Here is a 23,414-nt window from a genome sequence, read left to right on the forward strand (position 1 = left end):
ATATATTATATATATTATATATATAATATATAAATATATATATAATATATATATAATATATAAATATATATATAATATATATAAAAATATATATATAATATATAAATATATATATATAATATATAAATATATATATATAAATATATATATATAAAATATAAATAAATATATATATATATATCTTACCTGTGTGGCTATTAATTGACTCATTTAACACTCTTAATATACCTACTAAAGTGGTGTTTGGTATTAGACAAAAAACAAATAAAATATTAATAACTATGAACATTAATAGTTGCTACTAAGTTAGTAAAAAATTATTAGTTTTATAGATAAATAAATATTAGATAACCACTGATTTCCTACTTGAAAAATAAGAGACTTAAATATGTAAATCTTGATAATTCTATTACTATTAAACCAATATAATTAACTTTCAGATATGATCAAGAATTTTTTTTATAATAGCACAGTGCAAAGATTGTTTAAATATATTTCACATGAACAAGGACAAAGAGGAGAGAACAAAGGTACTATGAGGTCAGTTTGCTAATGCTTATAATGTTACCTTATTTGACCAGAGAACCTTGACCTTGTAGTCCAACATGGAAGGGATTTTAGATAAACAATCAATCTGTGTACTATGTAAATTCCAAGATGATAATAAACCAATTATTTACATGAAATTGTCCCAATTTAGTAAGAATCACACAAAAACTTGTTGATTCTGCAAGCATAGAACCTCCTTAGAGAGATAATTAAATTCACTTGAATTTAGAAACAGCATTAAAATGTTCCTCACAAATTTCTTAGTATACACAATCAGTAAAATACATAGTAAAGTAAACATTTTTAAGGGTATGACATCTTGCTACAATTAACTTTCTTACTTCAGTGACTACCACTAAAATATGTAATTCTGAATTTATTTCATTTATACATATAACACTGACATTATTTGCTACAATTACTCTTGTCTATATATTTATTATCTCATCCCTTAAAAGCAACTTCTCCCATTATTTTGATTCTCATTTGAGATAAAATAATATTACAAATATTTGGGGATAATAAGAAAGTCTTTCTTCTTATTTTTTTTCTCTAACTATAAACTTATTTTGACAATGTAAACTTAGAAATTTCCAGATTTTCCTCTACAACGTTGAAACATCAATTTTAATTTACAATATTTTGTTACAGTGAAAGTTTTCTCCTTTGTTTTAAATTGTTTTTATTTTTATTTTTTTGAGGAAGAAGCATACACTGAACCTAAAAGGTATTTATATGCTGATGACATATATATAAAAAATAGAGTAATTTGAGAGTTACATGATATGTATACCAAATTAAGATGTTTTAAAAAACAAGGTAGTTAATATAAAAATAAAATAAAGTGAAATGCTTTTCATCTGTTCTGGCATGCCTTTTGACCTTCCCAAATCACTTTCACCTCGAACAAATGCTAATATATCTGACCTTCTGAAACATGTACCTTTAAATCATAGATAAGCTTAACAGACTTTGACTTCGTAAAAAAAGAAAAAAAAACTTGTTTTATAATTCCATTAATATAAAAACAATTGCAAACAATTATAGGCTGTATGGTGCTCTTCTTAATGGGCACATAATTAAAAGTAATTCCTTTACCCATTATACCAGAAATCAACACAAATAAAAAGGGGGAAAAAAAGGAAAACCCTTACACAGAAATCTTTAGGCCTCTGGAAGACTAAACAATGTGTAATCTCTTATCCAAAATCAGGTAGGAAAATATATGGTATACTCAATTCTATAAATTTGGAGACCATTATTAGGTGATTAAATAGCCCTACTTTTCAGAGAGGCCCAGCAGCCCTTTCCACACTGCTATTTTAATACTCTGTGGTGTCATAAAATTCTACTTCTGGTGTATCTCATAATGAATTTCAAGGGCTCCTGATCTTTTCTAACTCATGAGAAAATTTTAATCACAAACTATATTTTTACAAAAGTGCTTAGGAAAGAAGCTAAGAATGTATGATGTAATTGGGGAAATATATTATTCATGTTTACACATGGTTGGAAATTATCTAAAGAATGATAAAAATGAAAAATGTCATCTGGCAAAGATAATTTTATTGATATACTTAACAAAAGATACAAAACAAGGGACTGTTTCAAAAGCCAAAGGACAGCAAAAAGGAATATTTAATATTATGTAAATTAACACTCAAATTTTCAAGAGAAATAGAAGATAATCTACTCTCTAACAAGAGTTTCTCCCTTTAATTTAGCAGCATCCTCCAATCATGTTTGTGAATTCTCAGTGCTCATTAAGACTTATGAAAAGTTCCTTGAATAAAATATTCATTAACATCTCAATCATAAGTCCATAATTTATGATAGTAGTTAGCATTAATAACAAAGCCAAAATAACTGAGAACCCATCTATTATCTTCTTTTAAATCTCCTTCTCCTTTCCTTTCCACAGAAGCCCAGAAAATGTGTTTGGTTTGGAAGCAACAGGCCTCCAGTGCCAAAAGAGAACTTAAGGTGAGTGATTAATGACACAGGCAAAAATGCAAAATCACATCAGCTGATGAGTGGATGACTAACCCAAGGTTGAAGAATGTGAGGACATTATTCAAGGCTGAAGCATAACATTCCTTTTGCTGTCAAGTGACAGGTTGGAGACACCATGTCCTATTCTGACATCCCAAAACAAATCCATTGTTTTAAGTTTATCCAACCACCAAAGGTGATCTTTGAAAGTCACAGGAGGCAGATTCTGTAAAGCCCTGTTATATACAACTACAGAATCACTATTTTACAGCTACAGGTACAGGGATTCCAAGTCTCTTGAGGAAATTCTACTTGCAAACCTGAATAAGTAATATAACCTAAAATCTCTAAACAAGTACTACACAATTATATAATTGTGTTGTATAATTGAACCTAAGAGAATAAATTTCACCATCATAGATTGAAAATAAAGTGAGAAAACATTAGCCCAAAAAAGTTTTGATTTTAGAACTTTAGCAAAAATATTGAATGAAGTAATCTTGTTCGCATATCTTTGTCATAGAGATATAAATGACCTGCCTTTCTTCTAATTGAAGACATCAAAGATGAAAGAAAATCCATAGGTGTTGGAAACATATATAATTGGTTTGGTGTTGTACTGAAAATCAACCATGCAGAAATCACAAAACCAAAACACACTGAGAAACCATCACTTGAGCTTCTCTTGTTGAAATGTCACTGTGCTCAGTTTGCCATATTACTACCCTACAGGTATGGGTAGCTGTGAGGAGTCAACAGGAGGGTAGATGAACAGAACAACACAGATAGGAGTCCTTATCAGCTGTATTCACCCTACAGCCAAACTGACATTTATTCTTTGAAGCAAATTGTACATCACAGTCTTTAACAAAATTATTTTTATATGATTAGGGTGAATAAACATGATGAACTGTTAAGAATGGGCCTGAATGAACTCCAACTAGAGGAAGTGTAATTGACCCTGAGACCAAGCTGCTGAGCTCTGAAATTAATTGCTGGATTCACATGGAGTGTGTACTTCCATGGGCAGCTGCCAGCCCATGCCTAAGTACATCAGGATGCTAAAGCAGACCTGTACTGCAGGTGCATGGGACATATCTGATAACTGATTTTGGCTAGGAACTTAGATGACTTTGACTGGCATATTGTAATTATTCAATAGCTACCTTGGGAAAATGAAAAAGATTGGTATTATTGCATTGTCAAAGTCCAGACTGCTGCAAAGATACCAAAAATTGAACTTAGTATGAAATTTAATTTTAAGAAATTTTCAACTATCTAATGGATGCTGAACTGTAGCAGGTAGGCTAAGACTGCAGAAGAGCTTGTTTAATATAAAGGTAACATGATAGACATAAGTATCTAAAAGTAAAATATATTGCCTCAATCCTCTCAAATGCTCTGATAATCTCCATTTTAGAGAAAAGAAAACACTAGGCTTGGAGAAGTCAAATTCTCAAGGTTACATAGCTTTAATGACAGGAATCCTTCTAACCTTGATCTTACTTACATGTTCCATAATACCAGTTATGAGAAACATCTTTAATGAAAAAATACCCAATGCATATATCAGTGATAGATGGGTAGTTGGACTATGTGATGTATAAAAACATTTCTTACATTTATTTCATTAAATTTCTGTTAAAATTCACTTAATGATATCAAACCTCCTTTATTTTATATAAGGCTTACCTTTTTAAATATATGGTAAAATAAATAAATTTACAGTCCCAATTTCTTAGTTTACATTAGTTATCAAAGTGCTCAGGCACTCCTTGGTCTATACCCAAAGGACTTAGAATACTACTACAGGGACACAGCCACATCAATGTTTATTGCAGCACAATTAACAACAGCTAAACTGTAGAACCAACCTAAATGCCCTTCAGTAGATGAATGGATAAAGAAAATATGGTATATATGCACAATGGAATATTAATCAGCAATAAAAGGGAATAAAATCATGGACAGGTAAATGAATGGAGTTGCAGGTAAATGAATGGAGTTGGAGAATATAATGCTAAGTGAAGTTAGCCAGTCCCAAAAAATCAAATGCCAAATGTTTTCTCTTATATAAGGAGGCTGATTCATAGTGGGGTTGGAAGGGGAAGCATGGGAAGATTAGATGAACTCTAGATAGGGCAAAGGGGAGGAAGGGAAAGGCAAAGGGGTAAAAATGATGGTAGAATGAGATGAAAAACATTACCCTAAGTACATGTATGAAGACATGAATGGTGTGAATATACTTTGTGTACAACCAGAGATATGAAAAATTGTGCTCTATATGTGTAATATGAATCGTAATGCATTCTGCTGTCATATATAACAAATTAGAATAAAAAAATTTAAAAAAGAAATCACACACACAAACTTGGTGTTTGAAGTCAGAGGAAAAGAAAATGAACATTTGAATGAAGAGGTTATTGGGTTTTCATAAATTTTATTACTATTTATTCCTTTGGAAGATGGAGTAAATTGTGAGCCCCACAGACTTCATGTGTTCAGAAATTTAGCTAAAATAAATCCTTATATTTAAGCATTTCAAAAAAGGCCATGTTATTTTAAAGTACAACAATGGGAAATAATATCATCAGGCAAAAATCTGTCCTAATAAGCAGAAGATGATGACACAAAATCAAAAATTCTAAATATTAAGCTAATACAGTACAGTGCTTTGAAAAAATATTTAAAAATGTGTCCATGAAATAAATACTTACTTAAAATCAAATTCAGTACTTTTTAAGTAAAATCCAATTAAGCAAAGTCAAGAAATCAGATGAATTCCAATCAATTTCATCCAAATCCGATATGAACTGACCAAAAAGGGGTGTATTTCAGCCCCAACACCCACTGAACTTTGGACAGTGTCACTCTCACTTGGCTCAAACAAAAATGTGACTGAAATCAGGGCATAGCATTATTTGGAACTGAAATAGCAAAAGATCTTTAAGCCAAAGCTCCTTTTAGAAGTTTGAAGCCATTAGGTTCCACTGATGCTTCTTGTCTCCACTACTCTCAAGTCCCAAATAAACTGTTTTCTGTAATCACAAGTCTCTTTCTAAGTCTGTTCTGCAAACAGCTGAGCCCTTTTTCCCTTGTTGTTTGTACTTTCCACTTTATCACACCCTTCTTGATGTCCTTCTCCATGTTTTTTATACTTTCAATGCCCTCTAGGCTCCCATTGTTTATTAGATATATATAAACAAACTTCCTTATTCCTGCCCTGGACATTGTGTTGTCTCCACATATTTTCTCCTCAAATCTGATTTACAGAAGTTGCCTTTCTCCATACATCCAGGTCTAGAACAGAGGCTCAGCATAATCCACTTCCACTCTGTGGCTTTTATATCATTATTTTTCACCTTCATGCAAAAAAAAAAAAAAAAAAAACCTTTCCTAATTAACATTCAGCTCATAAAGATATATCACATTCATGGGGACTTACCAGCTTTTAGGCCATCCCTTTAAGATTCATTTCACCTCATTCCCAAATCCTACCATAACCTAACTATAAAATTCATGACCTCCACTTCTACTTTTATTCCAGTAACTTAATTCCAATTTGAACTTAATGGCCACTTGGAATGCCTCTATTACTGGGGTCTTAAACATTGCTATTCCACATCCCAATTACTATTACTATCTTTTATGCAATCCTAAAAAAATTGTTATTCCATTTATCCTGTTATAGAATCTCCTTGAAAATGTCCAGTCCATTGACACATCTTCTCCCAAACTCTTAGCCCTTTTTTAGCTCCAATTTCTTTTCTGCTCCTCTGAAAAGTTGGTCTGCATTAAATTCCATTTCTAATACTGATTGGCAAAAATATCTTTGGAAAATTTCCTAACTGGATTCTCAACTGTTTTTAAAATCTCTACCTTATAGAAGAAGAAGAGTATAGATATGGAAACTACACAATGCACTGAACACAATTTTAGTGGGTGGATAATACTATTATAATCTATAATCAATCAACAACAATATCAAGTACCTTGCACTTACATGTTCTTGCAATAAGGAGCCTAAAAATTTCAAACTTGGAATGGGATATACAACTCTAGTATTCCACAGAGCTGGGGGAAATAGATTGACTGTATAGATTGATGCCTTTTCACATTCACAGATTTCAATTTTGGCAAGATCCCAGGCTTCTCTGATACAATTATTACACAGATCTTGGTATCCTCCCCTCTCCTTCACTACTACAGTTCTAACATCTTTCCTTCCCTCAAGTTGGCCAAACATCCTCAGTCACCCCCTGAAGTTGGCTTCTTATTCACGGGTAAAATGAAAATCATCACATCAGGTGTGGAATCCTATAATGTTTTGGCTACCTGTGCGTATTTCAGGTCTCTATTAGTCCTTTCTTCCTTCCTCCCCTGAGGTAGAGTAGTTCCTTACTGGTTATCAAAACATGAACTCACTAGTAGAAATATTTCTACTTGAATTTTGACTGTTTTGCCATCTGATCTGACTCCATTTCACTTTTTTATTTTCCTCTTAATGTCATGACTACCCTTGCACTACGTGCTCTGCCAACACTGAACTAATTTCAGTTTCCAGCTCACTCCATGTTAGCTCCTATCTTTGTGTCTTTAAATAACTTAATAGGTGTCATTGCTATTAAGGAATCCTTTTCCCTGCTTTTCTGTTAAGCAAGCTCCTATGTATTCCTCAAAACCCACCTGAAGAGCTCTTCTTCTGTGAGACCAGCACAAAAGAAAGACAGAAGGTGAAGGTAATGAGAACTATTAGCAGGATAAGGAACTTCCAAGAATGTGATAATAAGGCAGGCTCACAATACCTAAAGTTGATAGATGATAATAGATTTCAATTATGATACCGTATTTCTTGATTTACCTTCTATTTTTCACATATGTTTCCACTTATTTCATGAAAAGCATTTCAACCATTCCCTGACAGCTGAAAAATAGGGAGGGTCCTGACCTTTCAGATTTGCACATAATTACAAAAGTATCTCCAGTTATTGAGAAATGACCAGTTTTCCATCTGCTTATGAAGAGATTTTGAAAGAGGAGGGAGGAAAGGAAAGTTGAGCTATAACAGACATTTCTTAGAAGAGAAAAACAAACCAAACCATTGATTTTAATTTTTCTACAATGTTCACAAATTTCTTAAATACCAATTATTTATGATATTATAATATATTCTTTAAGGTAATTTTGGAAGCTGAACCTAAGATTTTATGACTTCTATCCTGTTTAGGGTGTTATGAACATCTGGCAAAGTTTCACAGTTTTGTTTTGCTTTGTTTGCATTTTGTCTTAGATTTTATTTTATATTGAGCACCTAATGTTAACTCTTAAATCAAGTGAGTTCTTCTATTTTACTACTATTTTGATTTTATGCCAACTGTTATCTATATGGATAGCCAAAAATTCATAATCGGCAAATACTCCATCCACATTTCTGGTTCAAAAGCTCTTCCGTGTTCAGAGTCGCAGCAGGACAGATACTGGTCTTTAAAGGGCATAGGGATACTCATCTCCATAGATATTTGTGCTTTTTGTGAACTGATGTAGGTTACTCTTGAGATAGTTCCAAAGTCACCCTCCAAAACTGAAAAACAGATGTGACACTTGGAAAATTTTCAAAACCTATTTAGATACAGCACCACGGTTTTCTTCAAAAATACCAAACAATTCACCAAAATTCCTTCTGCTGTGAAAAGGCTGCTGGAAGACCAATGTTTTCAAACTGTTCAGCTTGATTACACTGCTGTGGTACCACTTATCTAGAGTTATTTTAAGCATCCTCTTGGGTTACAGTAAGCTATATTGTAAATCTAATTACACTTACCCACAGGGAAGGAAGTACATAAGAACTCTGCTCTGTAATCCACTTAACAAAAGGCACTATGGTTTTCTTCAAAGCACTTATCAAAATTGTTATTATACAGTTATTTATATTTCTCATCCCTGAATCTCACACTGTAAATCCCACCACGGAATGTGGATGTGTTGCACATTTGCAATAGCTAGCAGAGTGCCTAGATGGTCAATAAATAAATATTCAGTGAACAAATGAATGGAGTGAATGAATGAATGACCAGAGAGATAACTGAATTTATAGACATTTATGTTTTTCATGTTAATCTTGTGCAGAAAAGTTACATGTATTTTATAGACTCGGAGTCATAGCACAATGTAGTGTGAGACAGACATTCAATTTCAAATGCAATGGATTTAATGTCAGATTTGGTATTTAATAGTTCTGTGATCAAAGACAAGTGGATTAAACTTTCTAACCTTCTGTTTCCTCATCTGTAAAATGTGAATAATTATATTGGAATAAGTACTAAGGATAATGCACAGAAAAGTATGCATTACAGTCCATGGTAGGGAGAAAGGTCTAAATAAGGTAGGTAATAACATTTATTAATATTTCATATAGCTTGTAAGTGAATTATATTATTATAAATTATCCAAGGGCTCTTCAAAATTTACAACATAAGTCTATTTAGAACATATGCAAGCAGTGATAACTCATCAATAATTTATAGCAATAAAATGAATTTCCCAACACCCTTCGTGCCTATTTTCCCAATTATTATAAGCCTTTTGAAAAAGTTACTTTCAACTATATTTCAGCATGCTCTACTCTATACATTGTTTCCAAATTGTTCACAACTATTCTGGATTCTATCTCAATGGACTCACATAACCACAATTAAGTTCATGGTTAGCTCAATTCTCTGGCCTAGATCGCATGTTCTTCCTCATTATTATTATACAATTGCCACATTACTCTATAGCTTTGGCTACTATCATAGTTGGAAAAAGTAATCACTCCTGGATTGTGTTTCCCTTCTGAACTATACCTTCCTTGAGGCCTTATCATCTGCATGAGGAAGCCGATCTGATCTTGATTATTAATATCTATTCATATTTTCATCAAAGGAGCATTTACAAAGAACAATGTATAGGTCACATACAATGTTAAGACATATTATTAAAAAAAATAAATATGATAAGGTCCTGGGGCATCCAAAAGTTCAGAGTCTATTTAAGAGGTATAAACCTAGAAAGAGATTATGAAAAAGTAATAAGTGAAATAATATGTGCATGAGTTTATGAAAATATGAGATTTCTGTTTTAGTCAGTTTTTTTTTTTTTGCCACTGTGACTAAATGACCAGATCAGTACAATTGTAGAGGAGGAAAAATTTATTTCAGGGCTCACAGTTTTAGAGGTTTTAGTCTACAGAAGGATGGCTCCATTCCTAGGGGCTCCAGGTGAGGCTGAGCATCATGGCAGGAATGTGTGGCAGAAGGAAGCAACTCTCATCATGATGATCAGAAAACAGCAGAGAGAGAAAGTCCACTTGCCAGATATAAATATATACCCAAAGCCACACTCCAATTCCCACCTCCTCCAGCCACACCCTACACTTTAGTTACTACTCAGTTAATCCCTATTAGGGGATTAAATCACTGATGGGTTAAGACTCTTACAACCCAATCATTTCTCCTCTGAACCTTCTAGCATTGTCTCACTTGTGAGCTTTTGGGAGACACCTCACATCCAAATCGTAACAATATCTCATCAGGCTGGGTGAATGAAGAACAGGGATAGAGCCTAGAGAAAGGAAAATTTGGAACAATTCTTAAAAGATAAGGAGTAATCCGTGGATAAGAATAAAAAAGATGAGAAGAACATCATTCTAGATATGAAGCACCAAAACAGATGATTATACATTCACACAGGAAAGGCTAACACAGAAAATAGCTTCTACAACTCTTATTAGATCATCAGTTCAATTCACAAAGTTTGCCAGATATGGTGGCACGTACCTATAATCCCAGCAGCTTTGAAGGCTGATGCAGGAGAAAAGTGAGTTCACAGCCAGCCTCAGCGGAAGCAAGGCACTGGACAACTGAGTGAGACCCTGTCTCTAAATAAAATACAAAATAGGGCTGGGGATGTGGCTCAGTGGTCGAGTGCCCCTCAGTTCAATTCCTGGTATCTCCTTCCAACAACAACAACAAAAAAAAGATTTACAAAGTTTGTCTACAGCATAAACATATGTAGGGAAGGGTTTAATTTAGGTTGTGTTACTTAGTTATTCAGTCTTGATATTCCAATACCGTGGAGTATTATCATTACCATACATCTTCCCACCAAACACAAACTCTAAACTGTCTTAGTAATGATGAGGAAAACACTACAAAAGTTCTCTGTAAAGAAAAACTGACACACATTTTGGAAGGTGCAATCTTTAACAGTTAACTAAGCTCTAGGTTGCAGAAGAGCATTAGCACTGGCTTCTCCTTTTCTTAAGTGGAAAAATAAACAATGATATCCAGTACTGTTCAGCAGCTCTACCCAAACCAGAAAGTTTTGTAAAAAACAGCTCCCTTGAACGTAAAAGTAGAAAAGTTATTAAGGCAAAATTTTGCAAACAAAACTGACTTATTTTGCTTTAGTATTTCTCTTACAACACACTAATTTTGTTTCTATGCTGATGCATATACAATACGCATTAGATAGAGCACTAATCTCTAGGGTATATAAAGAACTCAAAAAGCTAAGCACCAAAACAAAACAAATAACCCAATCAATAAATGAGCCAAGGACCTGAACAGATACTTCTCAGAAGATGATATACAATCAATCAACAAATATATGAAAAAAAATTTCATCATCTCTAGCAATTAGAGAAATCCAAATCAAAACCACTCTAAGATTTCATCTCACTCCAAACAGAATGGCAGCTATTATGAAGAGAAACAACAATAAGGGTTGGCAAGGATGTGGGGAAAAAGGTACACTCATACACTGCTGGTAGGGCTGCAAATTGGTGCAACCAATACGGAAAGCAGTATGGAGAATTCATGGAAAATTGGGAATGGAATGACCATTTGACCCAGCTATCCCTCTCCTCGGTCTATACCCAAAGGACTTAAAAACAGCATCTATTGGGACACAGCCACATCAATGTTTATAGCAGCACAATTCACAATAGCTAAAATGTGGAACCAACCTAGATGCCCTTCAATAGATGAATGGATAAAAAATGTGGCATATATACACAAGGGAATATTACTCAGCAATAAAAGAGAATAAAATCATGGCATTTGCAGGTAAACGGATAGAATTAGAGAAGATAATGCTAAGTAAAGTTAGCCAACCCCCAAAAAACAAATGCTGAATGTTTTCTCTGATATAAGGAGGTAGATTCATAGTGGGGTAGGAAGGGGAAGTGTGGGAGGAATAGACAAACTCTAGATAGGGCACAGGAGTTGGAGGGGAAGTTAGGAGGCATGGGGTTAGAAATGATGGTGGAACGTGTTAGACATTATTATCCAAAGTACATGTATGAAGACACAAATTAGTGTGAATATACTTAGTGTACAACCAGAGATATGAAAAATTGTGCTCTATATGTGTAATAAGAATTGTAATCCATTCTGCTGTCATATATAAATTAAAAAATTAACAAAAAAATAACTGTGTCATAAACTACTGTACAATTATAGTATATATTTGAACTCATTAAAAAAGAAATTCACTTTTGACTGTCCTATTAAGACAACAGCTTGGGCTGGGGTTGTGGCTCAGTGGTAGAGTGCTCATCTCACATGCGTGGGGCATTGGTTTCGAACCTCAGCACCACATAAAAATAAATGAATGAAATAAAAATATTGTGTCCATCTACAACTAAAAACAATATTTAAAATAATAAAAAGACAATAGCTTCATACTTCATGACAGTATTACCATCAAAAGCAAAGTAGGTTCTTAGAAATGTTTCAGAATGAATGAATAAATGAAACTAGATATAATAATAGGAGAATTTGGCAGCAAATGAATAGTGTCTGCTCTAGAAGGGAACATGAATATAGACAAAAGAATTGCCTTATATAAAATAAATAAAAGAATCACAGGAACAAGAAGTGGGAAAAAATTCTTCCAGCCACTGTGATCAGGGAAGGTCTCCTGATGGAGACGGTGGGAGTGGGATAGTGATCTAGACAGAAGGACCTTGTATGTGCTATTCCACCCAGTTCTCACTACCACATCCTGTCAGCCATCTAGCTCATAATTACAGAGAAATAATAGCTTAAAGTGTTCGACCAAAGGGTTTCAAATAGCATGTATGCAATATTAGTTTAAAAGTTCCTGAGGGAACTTTGCGAAACATCAAAATATTCTTATTTTAACATTTTATAATGTTTTGGAAAAAACATTTAGAATACCAGACTCTTTCTCAGGTTGCCAAGATGAAAGGTGTCTATTTTAAGTTGTTAATACGTGGCAGCTCTTGTTTTTGATAAGGGCTGCCAACAACTTTCATTATATCTGTCAGTCAGATGCTAAAAAAGAAAAACATCATTGAAAAAAATCTTACACGCTTGCAAACAGTTGGCATGATGAATGGTTTCAGTAGTCAGTGGTGGCATGGTTTCTTTTGTTGTTTGGGTAGATAGAGTCCAAGACTATTTTCAGGAAAGCATTACTTTTTTTTTTTTTTTTTTTTCAGAATCGCAGTCATTTAATTTCTTTTACCAAGCAAAAATAACAATCACTATGTTTGGAAAAATAAAAATTGAATATTTTTCCCCCATGGTGGGAAGAATTCAAGTTAACATAAGATTTCATTTCAAATGACAAAATGTGGATGTTCAAAAATTTCCAATAGGACATATAAGTTGTCATCATGAAATGCCCCCCAAATGTCAACTCTTGAAAACATAGAGAAAGTCATAAATTCTGCTTACAAAGTTTACAAGTCTAATAACTCCTTTGTTTCTGGCAATAGCATTGAATTTCCTAACAACCATTTAAATTTGGGACAGGGCTAAGAAAAAGTTATCTTTTGTTGTCCCAAGAGCTGGGAGGGTGCTTTGCCTAGAGGGCCCTGCCAGCTCTACCCTCCCCGCCACCTGTTCCCACCTTGTCCTGTGTATCACCTCCACCAGGGTGCTATGGAATCACATCCTTTCATTACATTGGTAAGCATGACATTTTTTTTCTGAGTTACATGAGTTCATCTAATAACTTATTGTACCTAAGAAAGAAATCTTGGTGCCTTCCGATTTGTAAAGAGGTTGGACAGAAGTGGTAGATAACCTGGAAACCACACTTGTGATTGGGATCAAGAGTGGGGGGGTGGTGCTCTTGTTGAACTGAACCCTCAAACTGTGGGGTGTGAATTAACTCAGCGTCATTAGTGTCAGAATTGAACTGCAGAACACCTCATTGGTGTTGGCCAAGAATGAGAGAATCAGTTGTTGTGGATGAAATTCCCACACAGTAAGTGTCAGAAGTATTTTTGTTTCTGTTTTGTTTTATTCCTCTTTTGGTCACCTTAATTATACAGCATAGTTTCAATTTCCTCATTGTCAGAAAGAGTTTATATTGTAAGTTCAGGTGATTTTAGTTTGTTTTTTTTTAAGTAGTAATATCTAAGAACATTTTAAGGAGAGGAATAAGAAAACAGTATAGCAATGTACTGTTTTGTGAAACAGAAATTGATGGCACAAACTAAAAATTAATTTTCATATTAGAGGATGATGAAAACAAAGAAAGATGGTAACAGTAACAAGAGTGCTATGACAAATTAAGAATCTTTGGAAAATGAAGATATTTTTAAAGGAATTATTCAAAGTCAAACGCCATCAACCAAAAAATTATAAAGTGTGCTTATGTGTGTGTTACTGAGTTGATACTTCCCAATCATAGATAAAGATTGGATAGTATTGCAACATATTAAATCAGTGTTTGATGCTAAAATTTAAAAAGTTGTATAACTCAAATATGGACCAGCCAACAATATATAACACAAATCAATTGTTAACAGAAAGGGTAGAGAAATATTTAATAACCTATTGGAATACATGAAAATACCTACATTCTTCTTATAATTTGATATTGCTTCATGTAATAAGTACAATGTTTCCTATGTTTATTATAGGTCAACATAGCTGTCAAAGATTCTAGTACTCCCTTTTTTATAGAAAATTTGAATTTTTTCCTAGGATAGGAATGTAGAAGAGATTTTTATTATACATAATAGACTGAAGAAAGTATTTAGTATATGTTTAAATTCTCAGAGATTTAAGAATTACTTGTAGAATATTTAAGACACTAAGTGTCAGATCTGTCTTCTTAGGTCAACCACTAATGAGCTGTGTGAATTTGGAAAACATAGTTAGCCTTTTAAAATTAGCCTTCTCATCTCTAAAAAATATGAGAAAATATCTCATAGGTCATTGAAAGAATAAAACGATATACTATTTCTTGGCAGCTTTGCATTTGTATGTCACAGAGCAATATTAATTTTTTTAAAAAATAATTAAGTGATTGGAATATAAGGGTATTGATAATATGTTTACTTTTTAAATTACTCCTTTGCTTCTAATTCTGGTTTCAAGATTGGTAGGCACTGGAAACTTGAAAGAAAAAAAAAACAGCAACAACCATATTAATAGAATATGCACCTATTTATAGATGATGGCTAAAACAGAAAGAACATTTTTTTAAAAAGCTGGGAGACACAAAATGTGGAAATCGCTGATCACCATAAAAATATCAGATGATTATATTATATAATGAAGATATTTTGGGAGAAAAATCCTTTGTCCTCAAATAGATCTGTTATTTTCCTTTGAGCACTAGGCACACACAATGGGATAATACAGATTTGAGAACAACAGTTGACAGTATGCTAAATATATGTACTTTAAAAAACATTGAATATCTGTGACACAATTTCTGTCCCATGCAGTAGAAAAAAAGAGGATGATAATTTAACCTCAAGTTTCTGTGGTGAAAATTTTGTACATTCATGTTTTCCTCATAATTCTTTCTTGACATGAATGTTAGGAAAAACAAGTTGATCTGAGGAAAGAAAAGTATTTATGTTTAATTTCTTAGAAACATCATAATTCTGCATAGATCTCAATTTAGAACCTATGTAGTTTGATCATTTTATCTCATGGTCTTATGAAGCTCATATTTCATTTATTTGAAGACTGCTTAAATCAGTTTTTAATAGAAAAAAATAAATGAAATTGTGAGAACAAAATTTATTCTAGCATACCCTACACAGCTGTTTCAAAGTAAATGCTATTTAAATTGAAATTGGTAAAATAACTGTTTAAATATTAAATAGATACTGAAAACACAAATACTTCTTAAGATGACTTGTTCTGAGAAATACTGATTTGCTAGAATTACAGGCATATGCGGCCACACCTTGCTGAAATTAAGTCACTATTAATAATATGTAGAAAATCTAAAACCAGGACGTCTGAGTCCTTATGTTTCTAAATATGGTGCCTCCCCTCCTCTTAAAAGGGTTAACAATTGTGATAGATGCAGGAAATTCCTCAAAATGAACACATGACTTCAATGGAAAATTCAAAGGATTCTATCTGGGAAATATTGTCCTCATGGACAAACGAATCAAGTCAGAAACATTCACTCTGCCATCTTTGGACTACTAAACAAGAGTCTGCCAAAACAGAATCCATCTGAAGATTTTAGAAAATGATAACTCCTTGCAGACCCTTCATGGAATTTACTGCTGTATACCTTTCAAGCAAAAAAAAAAAAAAAAAAGAGTTTCAATCTTCTTAAAAACATATACTTTGTTTCAAAATTATTAAGTTAAAAAAATGATGGGCAGGTAATTAATTAACAAAGGACATTTTAATATTCTCTAATGTCAAAAGAATTAGACTGTGTTCTCATTTACTGCATTGCATGATTTGTAATGTGTTCTACCATGAGCTCACTTTGTATATAAAACTGAGGAATTTGTTTCAGCTGAATTTCCAATGGAAAAAGAATTGAGGAAATAAGTCACAAAGGCAATGTTAATAAGGGGCAGAAATTCAAGCTCTGATAGTACATTTTGTACCTGTATATAGCAGAGAACTTTCCAATTAGGGCCAACAAGTAGAAAGCTGATAACTCCAAGCTCAGATTTATAGGGAGAGGTCAGCAGCATGTAATGAGAATTTGGAGCACATACATCCAGCTGTAACACCTTTAGTATAAGTATAGTTTCTAATGGCAAAAGCTAATGGCTCCATGACAATAATAAATAATAGTGAGAGAATATTCTAGCCTTAGGCTTTGGAGAGAGAACTCTGGTGGCATTACACAATTTTCACTAACTGAAGGAGCAGTTCTAAAAGAGGGTTTCATTCTCCTAAGTGCACGGGCTGCACTGGAAAGCGGAAATCACAATAGGCAAGAAATAACCTTTCAGTTGAACTTCATTCTTTCCACAATGAATTTACATCTAGGCAAGTTTCCACAGGAGGAAGGAAGGCAGGCAGGGAGGGAGGGAGGAAGGAAGAAAAGCAGGGNTAGGCAAGTTTCCACAGGAGGAAGGAAGGCAGGCAGGGAGGGAGGGAGGAAGGAAGAAAAGCAGGGAGGGAGGGTGGGAAAGGAGGAAGGAAGAAAAGAAACCACTGTTCATTTTCCCATTACCCACTGTATAGCATCCTGAATAAAATTTTAAAAAGTGAGAAATTCTCTGCTTGGCCAAACTTTACTCAGGTTTCTGAACCTAAGTCCTTTCCTTGTAAAATTTACTTTTAGCAAAGAACCCTACTTTGTCAGTTCAACAAGAAACCTGCACATTTAATCTCAGATAGCCAATCAACTTCTTAATCCTCCACCATCCCCTAAGTAACACATGACCACCCTGTCCTATCTTCAACAAGAATCCTGTTAGGTTGATTTATCCAAAATGCCCTATACCTCTGGGGATCCTCTTACTCATTTTCTACCCACTAACACTCCACTCCTCCTTAGCTATAAAATCCCACTTGCCTATGCTGTATTCAGAAGTCAGCTCAAATTCTCTATTCCACTGCAAGACTCTAGTGTAATGATCTATTCATCTATCTCAATAACCCCAAATAACAATTTCCTTACCATATTTTAACAAGTACCACTGAATATTTTTTCTTTAAACAAATAAATAACACTTTAAAATTTGAAATTCACTTGGCACTTAATTGTACCTATCAGTAAAATCTCAGGGTATTCAAAATGCCCACAGTGTGCATGAGGCACAATCTGCAAGGACATTCCTGTAGGGAGCCCTGATTATGTCAGAGCACAGACTCTGGAATCACATGATCCTAACCATGTGACTGTGAGCAAGTTAATGAACCTTACATATCTGTAAGGTAAGGATAATTTTATTAGCCACCACTAAAGGTTACTGAACATGAAGTACAAATAAAATAGTACACAGTCTGGTGGAAGGTCATCAGCTATTAAACTGAACGTTTTAATTTGTTGTTATTACCATGGGCCAATTTTTTGTAGTCAGTGCCATAAAAACCATGGAGCAACATGCTGGGTGACACATCACTCAATGTTAGACACCTGGGATTTAGGGGACTGAACTTGACTGCTAAACATGAAGTAAGGACATACTCTTATTGAACCTGTACACAGTGCATAATATAGTGTGGCTTTGTGATCTTGCACTAATTGATATGATCAGTAGTGCCTGATGTACCTGTAAACTTGGAAGTCACAAGCTGCACAAAACACAATTCCCCAAGTGCCCCATACTCCCTCAAAGTCCAAGAAAATAGAATGAGTAGGGTAGGGTAGGGTTTCTAATCAAATATATTGAGAACAATGAAGTACTAACCAGAAATACTGCCTAATTTCTTAAAAAGAAAAAGTATAAGCATATTATAGATTTTTTAACATTTCTACAAGAATCAGACAAATGTACTCAAAATTGTGTTAAATATGTCCCATGATGCATAACAGAATTATTCTTCTTCAGCACAGCAAAGGCCCTGAAGGCAGGTGTATTATAAATAGCAGAATGGATCCCTTACCACTAGGTAACCCACACAAGCCCTTTTATCTCCAGTGCCAAGACCAAAGCCATCTACTCAAGTTTCTTTCTACATCTTGTCATATTATCCTGCCCAAATGTGTGACCCACCACTCATACCTGTATTTAGTTGTTACTTTAAGTACAAAAGAGGTCATGTTGCTGTCTGCTCTTCTTGGTATTTTACAAAAAAAAAAAAAAAAAAATGTGCTGAGTTATTCCAGTTAGATTACAGTGGATCTTAACCAGGGGCAAATTTGTCCTCTAGAGGATATTTGGCAAAGTTTGGAGACACATGTGACTGTCACAACTGGGAGCGTGTTACTGCCTCCTGGTGAACAGAAAACCTCCTGGACTAGGGTGCGTTAGGCTCAAAATATAAGGAGGCACCTATTCTCAGGGTCATGCAAGTACAGGACTAAGATTTATATGATGTTGAGAATGAGTGCCTCCTTAAATATTGTGCCCTTGCTGTCTCCTTGCCCAATCCTAGTCTCAGCACTGGATAGAGACCAGGGATGGTGATAAACATCCACCACAAAAGAAATTATCCAGTCCAAGATTTCAGTAGTGCTAATGCTGAGAAACACACAGGTTTAAAAAATCTAAAATTAATCCGAGTTGCAAATGTTGGATTCTAATTTCAATCACAAATTTAAAATCATATTTTGTTCATTGTGCCTAAAAGTGAAATCATATGTTTAATCTGCTTTATTCCTTTTCACATAGTCTACAGGAATTTGAATTAATTTGACCCTTTCCTTCTTGGCCTTTGTTCTGTCCTCCCTCTGGTAGAGTCTTTTACTCACCCCTCTGCCTTTAAAGTCCAGATGCAAAGATGCCCTCCAACTGACATCTTCCCATCAAAATGGGATCACTCCCTTCTCAGAAGAAAAAGTCTCTCTTTTGTGGCCCTTATAGTAAACAGTCTTGTATTACAGTAATTTTTTTCCTATTGAACTCTATCTCCCCAACTACATGCAAACAAACATGCACACAAATACACATGAATTTAAGCGTATTATATGCATGAACCACCTCTATGTAGAACAGTATTGAACATGGAAAGCATTGAATTTGTGTTTTCAATGGATCGATGAAGCTAGTATATACAATAATACCTAACAAACAGCATGAACCATAATGTTTCGTGGATGCTGTGTACATCTAAATGTAATATTCCATTTTTTTGAGCCCAGTACCAATTTTCTTTTCCTAGCAGATATCTCCAACTATTTCAAATTTGATATTCTAGATGCTTGAGGTTTATATGTGGAAGGTAACTGACTTGATACTTTTCTACAAACAAAAGTACAGAATAGAATCTATTTTCTATCCAAAGGCCTAATCTAGTAGTAGACATCATGTCTATGCTTGAGCTTTTCCTCAGAAAGAAAATAAATACAATTACTAGTAACAATTAAAGGAATAGATTTATAGTATATGTTTAATTACAAGAAACCAAATGATTGCAACCTAAAAACACATTTCATCAATCTCTACCTTACCCTTGACCCTAAAATGACTTGTCTAATTTTGAACTTTAATCACAAAATGAGCTGAAACTACCTAAGTGGTTAATATACAGACATAAATATCTCCTATTGAAAAGAATACAAAACAAAGTTTTTGGCTATTTGTCCTTGAAACAAATAAAATCTCGCACCATATAAGGACATTTCCATCAATGATGGTTCACATAAATGACAATGATCCTTTAAGATCATATCACAGCCGGGCCCTGTAGTGAAGGCTGTAATCCCAGCAGCTCAGAAGATTGAGGCAGGAGAATCACAAGTTCAAATCTAGCCTCAGCAAAAGCGAGACACTAAGCAACTCAGAGACCCTGTCTCTAAATAAAATACAAAATATGGCTGAGGATGTTGCTCAGTGGTCTAGTATCCCTGAGTTCAATCCCCAGTACCACACCCCGCAAAAAAAAAAAAAAAAAANTAAAAAATGATCTTTCATTTCTGCCTAACTACTACCACCTGCAAAATGTTCTGCATTCCATGTCGATCTATGAAAGACAATACATTTATTGATATTTTAGAGTGCTCCCTAAGTGAACCAATACATGCAGCTTGAGGTTAAGTTGGGAGTTCTCAGGTTGAGGTGTCTTAACTTCCCAAAAAGGAAATGTACTACATAGAGTAAAGTGCTCACAATGGAGGGCCATCCTTCTGCTGGATTTTCAGTGGTATAAACAAAAAGAGGGAAGGAAGAGCCAGAGCAGGGGTGTGTCACAAGTCCCAGGATGCTACTCCAGTTCTCACTCGTTTGTTTTTTACTTCCACAATTATTGATTTGGGCTTACCATGTGTAGTCTTCTGGTGTCTATTGTATAGAATAAAAAGATGTAAACATGCTTTCTTCAAAGAGTTCAAATAACATTCATAATATAAAAAGCAAGATAGTGCACAATAAGTTCCAAAATTATTTTTTGATTGGTGACTGCTATGAAAATTCACAAGGGGTAGCATTCTTCTAGATGGAGTCATTGAGCAAAGCATCATTAAAGAGAGTGGAATTTGAGCTGCCCTTCAAGAACAGGCAAAATAGCAATGGACTCAGCTTGTAAAAGAAAACAAATTGAGAGATTAAAAGGACACAGAAAGGCGTACAGCAAATTTAAAGAACAACAATAAAATCTGAAGCGTGAGAAATGCTACATAGGCAAATGTTCTTAAATGCATTGCAAGTGAAAGGTTTTCATAGCAATAGCTTATAAAAGTAGTCAACCACTTCCACTAAAAAGTTGCTTATAAATTTTTTTTTCCATCTCATTCCTTATGAGTAGAAAATGTTAATAGTTTGATGCATAATATATACCCTGGTCATGTTATTAACATTTAAACAATATGAGAAGAGGATGTGATTTTAATAGGCATATTGCTTCTGGACAGAAAATGGGATTGTAAATATTTGAAAAAAACAATGAATGATTACTCAGGCCTCTGAGCACCATTCTACCATTGTAGATGGCAAGAAATGGAGAAAAATAAGTGCAGTTAGATGAAAAATGTTATGAACTTCATGTTAGCGTCTCCCCAAAATTTATGTACTGAAGCCTTGACCCCCAATGTGATGTTTTTAGAAGGTGGGACCTCTGGGAGGTGATTAGGTGGGCAAAGAACTGGATATGTAATTTATATAGCACAAGAATATAAATAGTGGTCTATTAAACTTTAAGTATTTCTGAAAGAATTTATTTTATTTTTTGTAATTAAGTGCAAAAGAAATTAAAGGATTCTCTTTCATCATTGAGGTTGTGACATAATGCCACAGGAAATTATTTCTGGTTTAATTCACCAATTGCGCATAAACTCCCCTGGGTTCTAGGTCAATGTATGAAGCATAGCACGGTGTAAAAGATATTAGACCTGTGGGGAACTGCAAGATTGGCTTCATTTCTAATGGGGGAAAAGTTTTATTTACAAGACAAGTCAGCTGTGAAACTGAAGTAATAACATGAATTAATTTAAACACTCTGCATTTAAAGGTCGAGTACTTTTAACAACTTCTCTCTGTGTTCGTGAGGATAGGAAAAAAGCTACATTAGATAATACTTATAAATATTTATAAATGTTATAAGAAGACTCTGTTGTTGGTGCATGCTGACTCTCACATGCTCCATATTCAAAGGAAAAGGTGAAATCTCTTACTCAGTAGCAAAGGATTTAAAACTGCTTCCCAGTTAAAATCTATACCCCCTTGTTTTTACCAAACCTGTTTTTCCTCTTACTCAATCTGACCAAGCTGTCGTTAACTGTGATTGAAAGACAAAATAATCAAAAGAAACAGGAGTAGAAACTGGCATTTTAGAGTTACTCTAGGCTCTGGAGAATACTCAAGTACATAGGAGGACATTCATTTCTGGATTGGAATGGTTTGCTGTCAAAGAGTGAGAAGGACCTCTTGCTTGGTATCAGGACTCCTGTGTCTGAGTTTGGCTCTTTTCTGTACTTGTTATGTGACTTTAAATGAGTCATTGATCCCCTTCCTGGGTTAATGAGCAGTCAGTGAAAGCACAGTGTTCACTAAAAAACAAACAACAACAACCAACAAAAACATAAATGAAAAGCAATGCAAGTGACATTTTTAAGTTACAAAGGATCCAGGAATTATCCAGAACAAGTATGTATTCATTCATGGGAAATTAGATAGAAAGTGGACTTTTAAGTTGTACATTCTTCCCCTAAAAAGTCACAACAAAAACCCTCCAGTACCTGAAAGGAGACCAAAGAAATGTATTATTTGAGATAGGAAACATTTTTTCTTAAAATTTTTAGGTGGAAAATAAAGACTTCTGTAAAATGCTCAGAATTTTACTTTTATAAAATGTAGTGTTTCTACTAATATATTCTTCTTTTGCTTCCTTATACTAGGCCTACATAATCTCAGTTGTGAAATTTTACACATAATATACAAGTGTAATTTTTTAATTAAAAATTTGCCTCTTTAAATTCAAGTATATTTTTATGTAAAAAAAAATCATGTAATGATTTTTCCTAAAACTGACAAGTTGTTTTGTTTCTATTTCACCTGTCTGCATTAGGCATGTTTGCTTTTTCCTCCCTTTCTATTGTTTCTCCACAGTGTTGAATGCACATATTTAAGTAGAGCTGTTTTACAACATGATCCTAATCCCAACATCTCATGAGACATGGGGTACTTCAAGTTAAGTGGGGGGAAAAAACAATATTCATTGATCAGCTACTATAACCAAGGCATTACTTTTACTTTTTACTTTTCACATATAGTAACTCATTTATCCCTCACCACAACTTTGGGGTAGGTACTATTCTTATCAACACCATTTATAGATGAAGAAACTAAGTCACAAAATTATTAAGAAGCTACCCAAGGTCACAAGTTGGAAAAATTTGGAGCTGATATTCAAACCTTGCCAATCTAATTACAGAGTTTGAGTTCTAACCATATAAATCCAATCCTTAAATAATATCTGTGTTACTACCACCTGTAGGTGAGACAAAGTCGATTTTATTTTCCATCTCAAGTATTTGAA

At 34.0% G+C, this 23,414-nt stretch overlaps 1 protein-coding gene across 4 annotated transcripts in view; it reads right to left on the reverse strand.

The window, feature by feature from the left end:
- Positions 1-23,414, reverse strand: part of Slc16a7 (solute carrier family 16 member 7) — a 159,952-nt gene that overhangs the window by 112,387 nt on the left and 24,151 nt on the right. The gene's annotated exons all lie outside the window — the stretch shown is intronic.

Source organism: Marmota marmota, unplaced genomic scaffold, assembly GCF_001458135.2.
Source record: "Marmota marmota marmota unplaced genomic scaffold, marMar, whole genome shotgun sequence".
NCBI lineage: Eukaryota > Metazoa > Chordata > Mammalia > Rodentia > Sciuridae > Marmota > Marmota marmota.